This window comes from Mustela nigripes, chromosome 3 (genome assembly GCF_022355385.1).
Source record: "Mustela nigripes isolate SB6536 chromosome 3, MUSNIG.SB6536, whole genome shotgun sequence".
NCBI classification, from domain to species: domain Eukaryota; kingdom Metazoa; phylum Chordata; class Mammalia; order Carnivora; family Mustelidae; genus Mustela; species Mustela nigripes.
The window spans coordinates 43385824-43398195 of record NC_081559.1 but is presented as its reverse complement, the minus strand read 5'-3'; the positions used below and the strand labels follow the sequence as shown (position 1 = coordinate 43398195).

The 12372-nt window shown below is 44.9% G+C and overlaps 1 protein-coding gene across 1 annotated transcript in view; it reads left to right on the top strand.

Moving 5' to 3' along the window:
* COL6A3 (collagen type VI alpha 3 chain) overlaps nucleotides 1-12372 on the top strand; it is an 81321-nt gene that overhangs the window by 366 nt on the left and 68583 nt on the right. The gene's annotated exons all lie outside the window — the stretch shown is intronic.

The window sequence follows — 12372 nt, the reverse complement described above, 5'->3', positions numbered from 1 at the left end:
TTCTTTCCCACTTTGGGGCCCCGGAGTTTCTGCAGCTTGGTGAAGGCCACGGCCCGCCCGTGGGCTGCAGTCGCGTGGCGCTGTGGGTTTCCTCTGCCCATCCTGCAGTGTTTCTGGGCTGCAGTCTGTTTGACAGTCTCTCCTTCTGAAACTTGGGGGAGGGGAAGAATTTGCTTTGTTAGCAGAAGTGTCTTCGCGAGGATTCGCAACTACCCTTTGAGCAGCTTTCTGGGGAAGATTCTGTCTGAATCTTCCCAAGTAATCTTCCCAGGTGGGCACATCAGGTGGGCCTTCTGCCCCAGGCTCCACGTGGACAGGGGCTGGTGGAGCACATCTGTTACCCTTGGGGGCTGGGGGCGACTCTGGTGCCCTGGCTCGGGGCCAAGTCAAGAGTTCCTCGGCTGGTACGAAGGGTTTCCTCTTTTCAGGAACCTGAGGTCACTGTTGGAGTCTCTGTCCTGGGGCCAGGGGTGGGGGGTTTGCATAAAACTGCTGCCGAGGCCAGAGGAGGAGAAGGCATTTGGTGTTCAGGCCACATGCCCAGTGGATAAGGCAGGGCTCCTGGGGCCGTGGGGCCCGCCCGGGTTGCCCAGATGTGGTGCGGGTGCCAAGTCGGACGGCCCAAGGCCTGTTCTTAAGCTGGGACACCCAGGATGGATGGTGTTCCCTGACAGTGGCCAGCTGGCCTTGGGGACCTGTTTCAAGTGTTAGAAAGTGGACCAAGATTGAAGCAGGGGTAGGGTCGCTGGGAGGAACCAAGGGAATCCAGGAGTGGGGGAGGGGAATAAAACCCACATCAGCATTTCACAGCCTGGCCTAGGAGCACACTAAGAGGCCGGTCTGGGCTCCAAGAACAAGCTGCTCCGAGCACAGGGGTGTGTCCTGTGCCCAGAGGGAGTGCAGTGGTGCTGGCCCATGGCAGCCAGCTCCTTGCCTGGTGCACAGCTATCCTTGTAGGATCTGAGGTCTGCAAAGGCACTCAGAGCCCATGTGGACTGATACTACTCCTCGACCTGGGATTCCCCCCACCTCCCAGAGCACCCATTCCCAGTAGTTCAGGACACTGAACAGAAATGACTTTAATTGACATCTAGGCCGCCTCTGGGGCTGGGGACCAAAAGGGTGGGACCTGTACTTGACTTTGTTCTTAATGTGGACTTGTTGCTGAGTGTGAAGGCACAGGGAGGGGAGGTGAGGGACTTTTGTAGGAGCTCAACGCAATGGTCATGTGGGCTTAACCATCTTTGTTGAGGCAGGGAGTTGCCATTACTGTGAGACTTATTTTTCTCTTTCCCTAGTCTGGCAGGGAGAAAACCAAGAAGAAGACATTGGGTGGAGAACAGGGTCTGGGAGAGGATGCCACAGCAAGGTGGAAAAGTGTGGCCATCCTGCATTTTTCCTATGGGGGAATTGGAGGGTGTGGCCATCCCACCTTCCTGGGAGGTGGCCAGGGAAGCCTCTAGAAGGTTAGCTCTTGAATCCCGCTCTGCCAGCTCCATCCCACCATGCTCGTGGCTCTTCTGATGGGATATATGGCCGAAGTCCAAACGAGGGGTCTTAAGGGCATTTTTGATATAAGATCTTTCTGGATAGAAATGTCTTTGTTTCCGCACTTCCCTTTATTCTGGCCACATGAGTGCCTTTTGTCATTTTCATAGCTTAGAACCTAACACATCGCCGATGATGAAGTAGGAAGAAACCCTCAATTGATAATCAATGATGGATTTGTAGTTTGGGGGCAGAGGGCTGCAGGGCCCACTGCTGTAAACCAGCTTGAAATCAGTCGTCTATCCCTTCTGGAAGTTGGTAGAGAGTTCCTGCCTCGGGAGCTTCCTGGCCGGGGAACTTGCTCAACCAGATAAAGCACAGTTCCGACCAGCCGCCCGCGTTGCCACCCACTTTTATGTGAAATTCCACAATTAGGGTTTAAAAGTTGCCAGCAAGCCACAAAGTCTGTGCCACGAGACTGTCCTGCAGGCATGCTAATAGCCTCAGCCAGTTTTCTTTGACAATTTGTTTTTGTCACTATTTAGTTTGGAGGAACCCGAGAGGATCTGTTATCTCTTGGAGGAGGAATCACAGGCAGCTTCCCCTTCTCAGTGGGACAAATTATACCCGGCGGCCCATGCCACCAATGCCACCCCGGGCCCTCGTGGTATCTTCGCCGTGGAAAGCAGGCAGGGAGAACCACTCCACTGTGGCACCAACAGCTGATGGTGTCAGGAGGGACCTGACATTTAAAGAAATCTCGTTAGCTGCTCTGGCTGAGGAAATGGAAGCCCAAAGTAATTCAAATTTTAATGCAGGGAAGCTTTAAAAAGTTCTGCTAATTCAGACAGACTTGAACTAGATAAGGACGCTTCTCTTCACCCTCACATTTCCAGATATGGTGTCTGTCTTTCCAACATAAAAATTCTGGAAGGTTATTCTCTGTTTTAAGGAAAAGATGCTGCCTTCTCCCTCTAAATCAAGGGGGATGCCTAACCCCTGCTTATGACACACAGCGTCCTGTTCACAAAGGGAGGCTGTCCACATTATCTTGATTTTTGAAAGCATAATTTCGAACATCTTCTGGTCTCATAAGTCTATTCTGGGAGAGAGATGAAATTTTGAGTTAGCACATTGACCCCCTGTAGCTTACTCTGAAAACGCAGGCTGGTTTTCTGTCCTCTAGAGGGCGGTGTGTGCACCCTTCCGAGCTCTGGCAAAGTCTCCAAGTGGTGGGAGTGCTTCAGGGTGTGGTTTCTGGGTTTGTAGGGAGTAGGTTGATAGTCTTCTCAGCAGGGCTCAGGGGTAACTTTAGACTGTTTAAACACACATCTTTTAAAATGTGACTGTAATACCTGAAGTGGATATACATTTAGAATTTTATTTTTTTCTATGCTCAGGTACTGAAGTAAAATTATGCCTTGAAGCGAGGCATTTTGCACGCTCAAATAATTTCATTACAAGGGCGTCAGTCAAGTAAGAACTTATAAAAGAAACATTTTGCTCCCATCCCTAAGAAAAGTGTAAATTAACAGTAGGTTGTTTCAGAACCAAAGCAAATTTGCATATTGAGGCCATGCTGTCTCCATGTAGGACTTTTGAACTTTAAAACTGGCAGGAATAATGTGAAGGGGAACTGATCCAGTAATTCCCAAACTTTTCATTACCAGCCCTCTGCTACTTGCTCCTGAGAGGCAACTTAATTGAACAAGTTTTAAAAAATTCATGGGGTGCCTGGGTGGCTCAGTGGGTTGAGCCTCTGCCTTTGGCTCAGGTCGTGTTCTCCAGGTCCTGGGATCGAGCCCCGTATTGGGCTTCGTGCTCTGCGGGAAGCCTGCTTCTCCCTCTCTCTCTGCCTGCCTCTCTGTCCACTTGTGATCTTTGTCAAATAAATAAATAAAATCTTAAAAAAAATTCACACAGACTCATTACAAACGTCCCGTTTTAAATTAGACGTATCGTTAGCTCAGATTGTTAGCCCGAGGCCCCCACCGTTGGGGTCCTGAAGGACAGGATGCCAGCTCAGAGAGGATGTCCCTAACCTTCTACTTGGTTCATGTGTTCTCATTCATTCAAGCTCAATGAGCCGTGCTCTGCTCCATGGGCTGGGGAGCTTAGAGATTGAGGGAGGGTACAGGAATGACTGAGACATAGACCTCACCCTCTGTTTGGCAAATATGTGATTTCCATTCGGCTATTTTAAATATCAAAAAATTACTACCTGGGTGGATGCTTTCTCCACACCCTTGACATTTCAGGTGAAAGAATGGAGCACAGAGAAGTGAATGACTAGTCTGAGATCACAGTGTTAGTAGCAAAGCAAAGTCAGCATTTCTGGGTACTCTTGCCCATATTAAATTGAGTTCGTAAGCAGATACCCCAAGACTGGGAATATCAAGGGAGCAGAAGTCGTTAGAGAATATTTTAGGATATCATATGAACAAAGGCACTCCTTCCTATTGACCAGTCTTCTATGGAATAGTATATTATAAGTTTACTTAGCAGAGAGGTAATTGTTTAAAAAAATCTGGAAAGAGGAGAAAAAATAAGACAAACAGGAAAAGTTCTGCCAAACCCTTTCCCAAAGGCAAATTGCTAGTCTTTTGTAGGAGTCTGGCTGCATCTAGCAGAACATGATCCTGCTGTCCTCCTCCTGAATTCTAAGTCTCATGAGATACAGAGAAATATTCATGAGTTAGGAACGGTCAGTGGAAATCATGGTGGGAACTAGTTCTGTAAGATTTCCCTGGTGTGCACTATATACATTTATTTTTCATGGACCCAGGGCATTGAGCATTGGCCACTGGAAGGAAGAACTCATGGGTCAGTTTAATTGGAAAATTAAAGATTGAACAGCAGCTGTAGATGACTCAGGTCTCAAGGGAAGCCATTCCAGGAAACTGGTTTTTCTCTTCTGGAATCTTCATCAGTTGATTCAGCACTCCCGAGCCAGCACCCAGAGCTAGGGCCAGCTCGGCCGAGGCTCACACATTGCCCGATATGCCCCTGGTGGGGGGCTCTCTGTTTCTTGTGGGGGCAGCAGGAGACCCATCCCTGGTCAGGCCCAGGGAGACAGAGGGAAGGAAATCATAGCAGAACCTTACACGTAAGAGTGTAGGGAGATTAACTGATCATTACTGATAGAGGGGTAAGGAAGTAGAATTTTTCCAGGCTATTACACTAAATCTGGTGTTGATAATATTATATTAGAGGTTTTGACTTAAGTTTTTATAAAAAAAAGTCTACTTTAAATAATTTTCTCTTTCAGATTTGATCATGAATCAGAGCAGAAAACAAAGATGTTTAATTTTTCCTTGCAGTGTGAGCACGTTTTAACCACTTTGGGTAATTCCTCAGTGGAACAGCATGGTTTTGGAGAAGCCAGGAGCCCCCAAAGTTTGTGGCCAGGAAAGGCAGAGAGGTGGCCAGAGGCCAGTGCCAGCCCAAGTAGCAGTCTCTCGGGACACGACGCTGGCATGGGCTGGACGTGTGTGCAATTTCTTCTGAAGTGTTTTCGAAGGCACTCTCTCTCTGCTTTAACGTCAAATCCCATCTAGTCTCTGCTAAATGTTTATCGTTAGCAGGAGAAACGGGGAAAATGCCGTGTCTGGCTGCCTGGTCTTGAAGAGGGCAGAATGTTTTCTACACATGAGTGGTGGTGTCGAGCTTTTCCAGCTACCACTGATGTGGAACTTTCTGCTTCGTGGTTATTATCTTGGACCTTAGTCATAGGTTTTTTAAATAAGTTTCCACGTATCTGGCAGCTCACCTGGAGGCTCTTCAAGTGGCCTTTACAGGGGGAAAGAAGCTAACGCTGATGGTGCTTAGCATACTCTTGCCGGTGGCCTCCTTCAGTGGGGAGGCTGCGTATGGGGGGGACATCCCATCCCTCCCTTTCTGTATTGCCCTGTTTAAATACAGGAGCTGCTGAATGGGTATCGTTTTACTTGACTTTACCAGGAGGAGCCAACAATGAAAGATCTAGACTTGGCCACTGAGTGTTTACAAGGACACTGTGGGTGGCAGTGAGGCCAAGCCAACATACATCATCAGAAGAGCTAAAATTTCACTCTCGCAGGAAACACGTTCAGAGCCTGGGTCAAACAGATAATGTCTCAGACCTATGTATGTGTGGCTGATGCCCTCTTCCTTTGGGCCTTTTCATAGAATGGAAAGATGAGCTTCAAGTTGTAAAATAAACAGTTGAAAGACTACCTTTAGATTTAGAGGGGTTTTCTCTGAGATGTTCCAAAGCATTTGCTTTTGAGGATTCCCCCAAAACTCTTTCAAAGGGCAGGGATATATTAAATTCCACCCTCTTCCTTCTATAATGGAGGACCTAATAGATTCTCTCTTCTCTTCCTTCCTGGTGGGCAAGAACGAGGGCCCCTTTCCCAGGATTCCCGCCAGAAGGCAAGGGGAGGGAGAGAAGGAGGCCCGAGAAGACAGCTCGGGCTGCCAGCTTGAGCCCCCAGGGTTTCCTGATGTGTGACTTCTGGTCTGCAGCAGAGAGGCCACACGCCTTCCTGGTCATCAAGGATTTCTGTAGCTCCCACTTTAAATGGGACATCAGGAGTTAACCGAAATCCTAGAACTTGTAGGAGGGCCAGACTGATTTTAAAAAGTAGTGCTCACAGAAGAATGAATAAATGCCCTCAAAATGGGGCCTCTGGATATATTTAAGCTTTTGTTTCAAAATTATTTCCTTGTGTGCCTGTGTGTGTGTCTTTCTTAAAAAAGATTTCCAGAGACGGAAAGCGAAAAAGCTTTTGAGTAGATGTTATGAAAACGAATTTCATGGAATTGCAGAATAGCTTGGGGGAAGTCTTTGGAATATGACCCAGTAGGATGGCAAGTTGGAGGTCTATGGAAAGCCATCTTTGAAATGAGAGATGTCTGTAAATTTCAACTGGACAGATACAAAAAGGAAAAATGCAGCTCAGAACCTTCTCAGAACAAGGCAGAGTGATGAAAGGAATTGCTAATGCCAAATGGAAAGATAAGAATGCAACTTTAATGAAGTTCTATGATCGAATCCGCTGACTTCTGGACCCAGAACCTATGACACAAAGAAGAACCTCACCGCACCCAACCCAAGGGTCTCAGGCGGCCAATTCTGACTTTTCTTTCATGTTTAAAACAAGAGCAGCAGGCAAATGGATCCTCCTGACACAGAATCTGTCCCCAGAGAAGTCTATTTTTCCCCCAGAAGAGATAGGGAGTTTCCTTGGGATCTGGGCCAGACCTGGCACCGTCTCTCAGGGTTTTCAGGGGATTTTCCCATGGGCTTTGCAAACACAGACTTTGGTTAGGATTCTGGGTAGGATTCTGGTTCTATCTTGTTTTATCCATGTGGTCTTGCCTCCCCTGCTTTCAGTTTCCAGCTATAAAATGAGGGGGAGGGGATGGAAGCAGTCATTGGGTTGTTGGGTGGAGGGCATGAAATCCCATGGGTGAGACGGAAGTGCCATAAATACTACTCGGGCTCTCTTGCCTCTATTTTCTGGGGTTGGGGGGAGGGTGATGAGGGAGGGGCTGCGTCTTTCTCCCTTGCTAAAATGAGCAAGCCCACTGATCATTTGGGAAGATGATGTTTGACATCTTTTAAAAACTTCAGTTTTAAAAATTGGGACTCCATGACATGATAAATAGAATAGACTTAATTGCAAACAGACACATTAACAAATATCCAGCAGCTGGGCGAGGAACACTAAAGCCACATGACTGGCTCCCAAGCACGATGGCAAGAAAATGTGCGGGACCGAAAGCAGTTTTCCCACCTGGGGATTCAACTTGGCCAAACCACGTGAGCTCATCAGTCATGAGTGTGGCTTGGATAACACAAGCAACGTCTCCAAAACAGGAGTTTTCCGCATCTGTCCTCCCTCCCCTCCCCTCTCCTCCCCTCCCCCTGTTCTCTTCCAGTCTTCTCCTCCCCTCCCTTCCTTTTTTCCTTAATATCTGGGTAGATTTTAGAAAACACAATTCCTGTGCACTGTACACTCATTTCATTATTTTGTGTCTCAATGGGCAGCACTTCATTTATGGGGTTACTCTTCTAAAGATGAGTATCTTGGAAATCAAAGTTTTTATATGTCATTTTCAACCAATTTCAGGTTCATTGTCCTTAGAGAAGAGTTGGAGTAAGTAATGTCTCAGGAAGATGTTAGAGATTTCATCTCATTACAGTTTAGATTTTTTTTTTTTTTTTTGCGCTTTATCAAAGATGAGAAAATTATTTCGGAATTTCTCAGTAGAGAGCCTACTCCATGTTCAACGTAGGAGAGGACCCGAGGACTGTAAGAAGTCAGATGTGACACTGTGTGAGTTGCAGGGATGGTTACAAAGCCATTAGTAAACTGGTGAACACAGTGTACCCATTTGTGAAGGCTGCTGGCAGGGGCCTGGGGTCCTCCTGTCCCACACCCAGCAGGGAGTGAGCAGATCTTATCTCCCTTCCTGCTTCCCCCCCCCCCCCCCCGCATGAATTACACGGTCCAGTGATTTCTGCTGAGGCCCTGTGATAGTCTCTTGCTCTCATTCTTAAACAAAAGCACTACTTAGAACCTTGAATCTTGTGCGTAGATCAAATGTTTAAAAAGGTTAAGCTAGACTCCCTGAAAGATTCACATTAAAATTTTTCACTGAAGCGGTGGTACTATGGTACTTAAACTTTAGTGGGGAGGTAGAATAGATGCTTCTAAAATCACACGCGGACATGGATCTTATCCCCAGAAAACCCCAGATACAGTTGTGTACACGTTTGTGGGAAGTTGACAGGTCCTGTGAAATTTCTGGATCCATATTAAAAAAATGTTTTGACTAATTACAGTATTACAAGTTGTTTTAGAAAGGGCTGCCTGGAGTTTTGGGAAGAATCCAGTAGCATTTAAATAATATGGACACACAATTTTCCTATAAAACTATTTTCTAATAGGATGCTTATTGATGATAGAAAACTCCAATGTTTAATTTTAATAGAAAGAATCAACAATAGTACACGTACAATGTACTTTTACATTGTTCTAATGTGTATATCCCCAGGCGCCTGGATGGCAGTTAAGAGACTCTTGATATTGACTCAGGCCATGATCTCCAGATTGTGAGATTGGGTCCTGTGTTGGGCTCCATGCTGGCATGGAGCCTGCTTGAGGTTCTTTCTCTCCCTCTTCCCTTTCCCCCCTCTAAAAAATGTGTATACCCTCAACTGAGAACACAAACATATAAATTAAAACCTTGCATTTACTTTTTTTTCCCCCTGAAGAAAAATTCAGAAATAGGTCTAGCAGAATGTGGAGAAAAGGAGTTATGGCTGGATGAAAAAATCTGGAAAATTTCCAGGGTAGAACATCGGCTTGAGGGATTCCTAGGTGGTGGAGGAGGCAATCTTGGGGCTGGGTTGGAAGGTCATCCTCAGTGGAGAAAGTAGACCAATCAGGCAAGTGGTACCTGTGGGAAGTGCCATGAACACTAGCCAGGACTCAGTTAGGACTTGGGGACACCATGGCACCAAGAGCCAAGCACTGCGGGCTGCCCTTCTCCACTGTATTGATCCATGTCTAATGCGTGTTCACAATTTCAAGCCAAGATGTTTGGGTTGTGCCTTTGAAATGCTGCCATTGTGACCACTCACTGTCACCTTACTGTAAGAAAGAAAGGATGTCCTCTTAAAGACTGGCCTCTTGATCATCATGAGAACAGATTTTTCTTCACAGTGTTGATATGTTTTCAAGAGAAAATTGTATCAACAGGTGGTTCTCTTTTTAAGCTCTCAGAAGTGGAGTCACAGGGTTGATTTATCTCTTTGTTGGCTTTCCTTGGAAATCTAAAGGTGCAGTGGATCTTGGAATCCACTCTCTTTTTTATAGTTTTGCCTTTCTCCATCTAGTCCACCAACTTTTGGCCAGCTGGCTGAGAGCCCACACTCTGCGTCTTGCTGTTCCTCAGAGCTGGGCCAGAGATTTGAACTCCAGCTTCTCCCTCTGGGCCTGACACGTGGTGGGCAAAACTATGGGCCTCAGCTTAGGTTTTCTTTATGCTCACTGCACCTGTGTCCTTAGGTGGAAGCCTTCTGAGGGCTGCCTCTTGGTTCTCCTTGGCCCTCAATTCTGTCTTGTTGAGTATTCCAACTGGACACTGGTCTCCTGCCAAGGCCACCTTACTACATAGACAGACTTTCCTCTGCTATTATGACTTGTGTTTCTCTATATAACACTGACAATAGCAGATCATCCTTAATACTGGCTTCATTCACAATGTGGGGAAGATGGAGTTCCTGCATTGTATGGTGGACAACTGTGAACAGAATCATTGGGCCATCTCCTAGGGCAAGAGGAAGGTCAAGCTGGAGAGGTCAACAGGTGCAAAAGCTTAGGCATTTCCTGGAGCTGATTTAAGAGCTCAGACCGTACTGAGGGCAGAAATAATTTTTGCACCAGGTCTCACTGTTATATCAGATTCTTTTTTACTTTCAAACGACTCAAGTCTTGTTCCCCAAACCTTAAATTTTGCTGCCTGATACATATTTTCTTCTTCCTTTCCAAGTATTATTTATGGGAGAAAATAAACATTATACTGATTCATTATAGAGGCAAGGAAGCATGTTTTAAGAAAATGTTTACTTGGATTTTGTTGCCATTTTAGCTCTTAGCTATGATCATATCTCAAAAAAAGTTTATATTATACCTGTTAAATCAATGGCTACATTTAAGGGGCACATTCTTACCCTTACTTTTGAAAACAGGTGATTTTTCCTGTCCTTTCTTAAAAATTGTGGTAAAACACACATAGCATAAATTTACCATCTTAGCCATGTTTCTGTAAGGATTTTTAAAATTTATTTTTGAGAGAGAGAGAGAGGTGGGGGAGGTGAGGGAGAGAAAATCCCAGACTCTCCTGTGGATGCTGAAGTGGGACCCAATTTCTTGACCCCGAGATCATGATTCAAGCCAAAATCAATCAAGAGTCAGATGCTTAACCCACTGAGCCACCCAGGTGCCCTCCATCCTAACCATTTTTAAGTGAACAGTCCAGTAATGTTAACTATATGTTCCTTGTTGTGCAATGAATCTCTAGAATTTTCTCATCTTGCAAAACTGGAACTCTTTACTCATTGAGCATCTCCCCACTTTCCCACCCTTTAGTGACCACCATTCTATTTTCTGTTTCTAACGGTTGGACAACTTCAGATACCTCCTCTAAGTGGAATCTTGCAGTATGTTTCTTTTTGTAACTGGATCATTTCACTTCTCAAGGTTTCCACAAGCTTCGTTTCACAATGACTCATATGATAGGATTCCCTTATTTTTAAAGGCTGAGTAATACTTCACCACACACATGTCTCACATTTATCATTATCTGTTCATCCATCGGTGGACATTTATGTTGTGTCTACTTCTTGGCTGTTGTGGCAAATGCTGCAACAAATTTCCATGTGCAGCTATTTCTTTGCAATCCTATTTCAGTTATTTTGGATGTATGCCCAGAAGTGGCATTGCTGGGTTATATGGTAATTCTATTTTTAATTTTTTGAGGACCCTCCATATCATTTTATATAGTGGCTGGATTGTTTTATATTCCCACCAGTAGGACATCAAGGTTCCAATTTTCCAACATCCTTATCAATTATTATTGTTTTGATATTCATTCTAAATGGGTGTGACGTGATATCTCTTGGCTTGATTTGCATTTCTCTGATGATGAGTGATATTGAGTATCTTTTCATGTGCTTAATGGTCATTGGTGTATCTTCTTTGGAGAAATGTCTATTCAAGCACTTTTCCCATTTTCAAGTCGGATTATTTGCTGTTGCTGCTGTTGTTGAGTTGTGGGAGTTCTTTATATATTCCGGATTGAAACCTTTGTCAGATATGGAGTTAGTGAATATTTTCTCTTTTTCTGTATGTTGATTTCACTTTGTTGATAGTTTCCTTTGCTGCGCAGAGTTTTTGTTTCATCAACTCCCATTTGCTTTTGGTGTCATATCCAGGAAAACATTGCCAAATCCAATGTTATGAAGACTTCAATATTTTCTTCTAGGAATTTTAGAGTTTCAAGTCTTATGTTTAGATCTCTAATCTGTTTCGAGCTAGTTTTTGTAAATATTATAAGATAAGCATCTAATTTTGTTCTTTTGCATGTGGATATTCAGTTTTCCCTGCGCTATTTGTTGAAAACTGTCCTTTTCTTATTATTTAGACTTGGCGCTCTTCTGAAAGATTGTTTGACAATATACATGAGGTGAGGGTTATTTCCAGGATCTCTGTCTCTTTCCATTGGTCTATACGTCTGTCTTCATTCTAGCACCATTCTGTTTTAAAGACTGTAGCTTTGTAATATGTTTTGGAATCAGGAAATGTGACACCTCAAGTTCTGTTTTTCTTTCTCAAGATCATTGTAGCTCCTTTGGGTCTTTTGAACACCTTATGACTTTAGGATTTTTCCCCCTTATTTCTACAAAAAAAAGTCATTGGAATTTTGATAGGGCAGAGGTGCTTTCTGATTTGGGGTGAGGAGAGGGTGTTGTTTATAGGACAAAAGTTTGGTGACCCAGGCTACCGAGCCCATCTGAACACGAGTTTGGCTGGTTGAAAGTCATGTGTGCAGCCACCAAGTGGTGTGTGCCTATAGGACACCATGTAGCAACGTGGTCAGTCCTCAGGTTTGGCTTCATAGGCTTGTTGATTCAACGTCCCTGGATACATTCCATTCGGAGATTGCTGGTTGGCACACAGCAGGTTTTTGTTGGGAAAAGAGTGCTAAAAAGAGAGTAAGGGCAAGATTTGAAGTGGGTCCAGAGGCCATGGTTGTATTGGCACATACTCCAATGTGGGCAAAGCCCATTTTCTCCATAAACTAAAGATTTCCTGGGGGATTCTTTCAAAC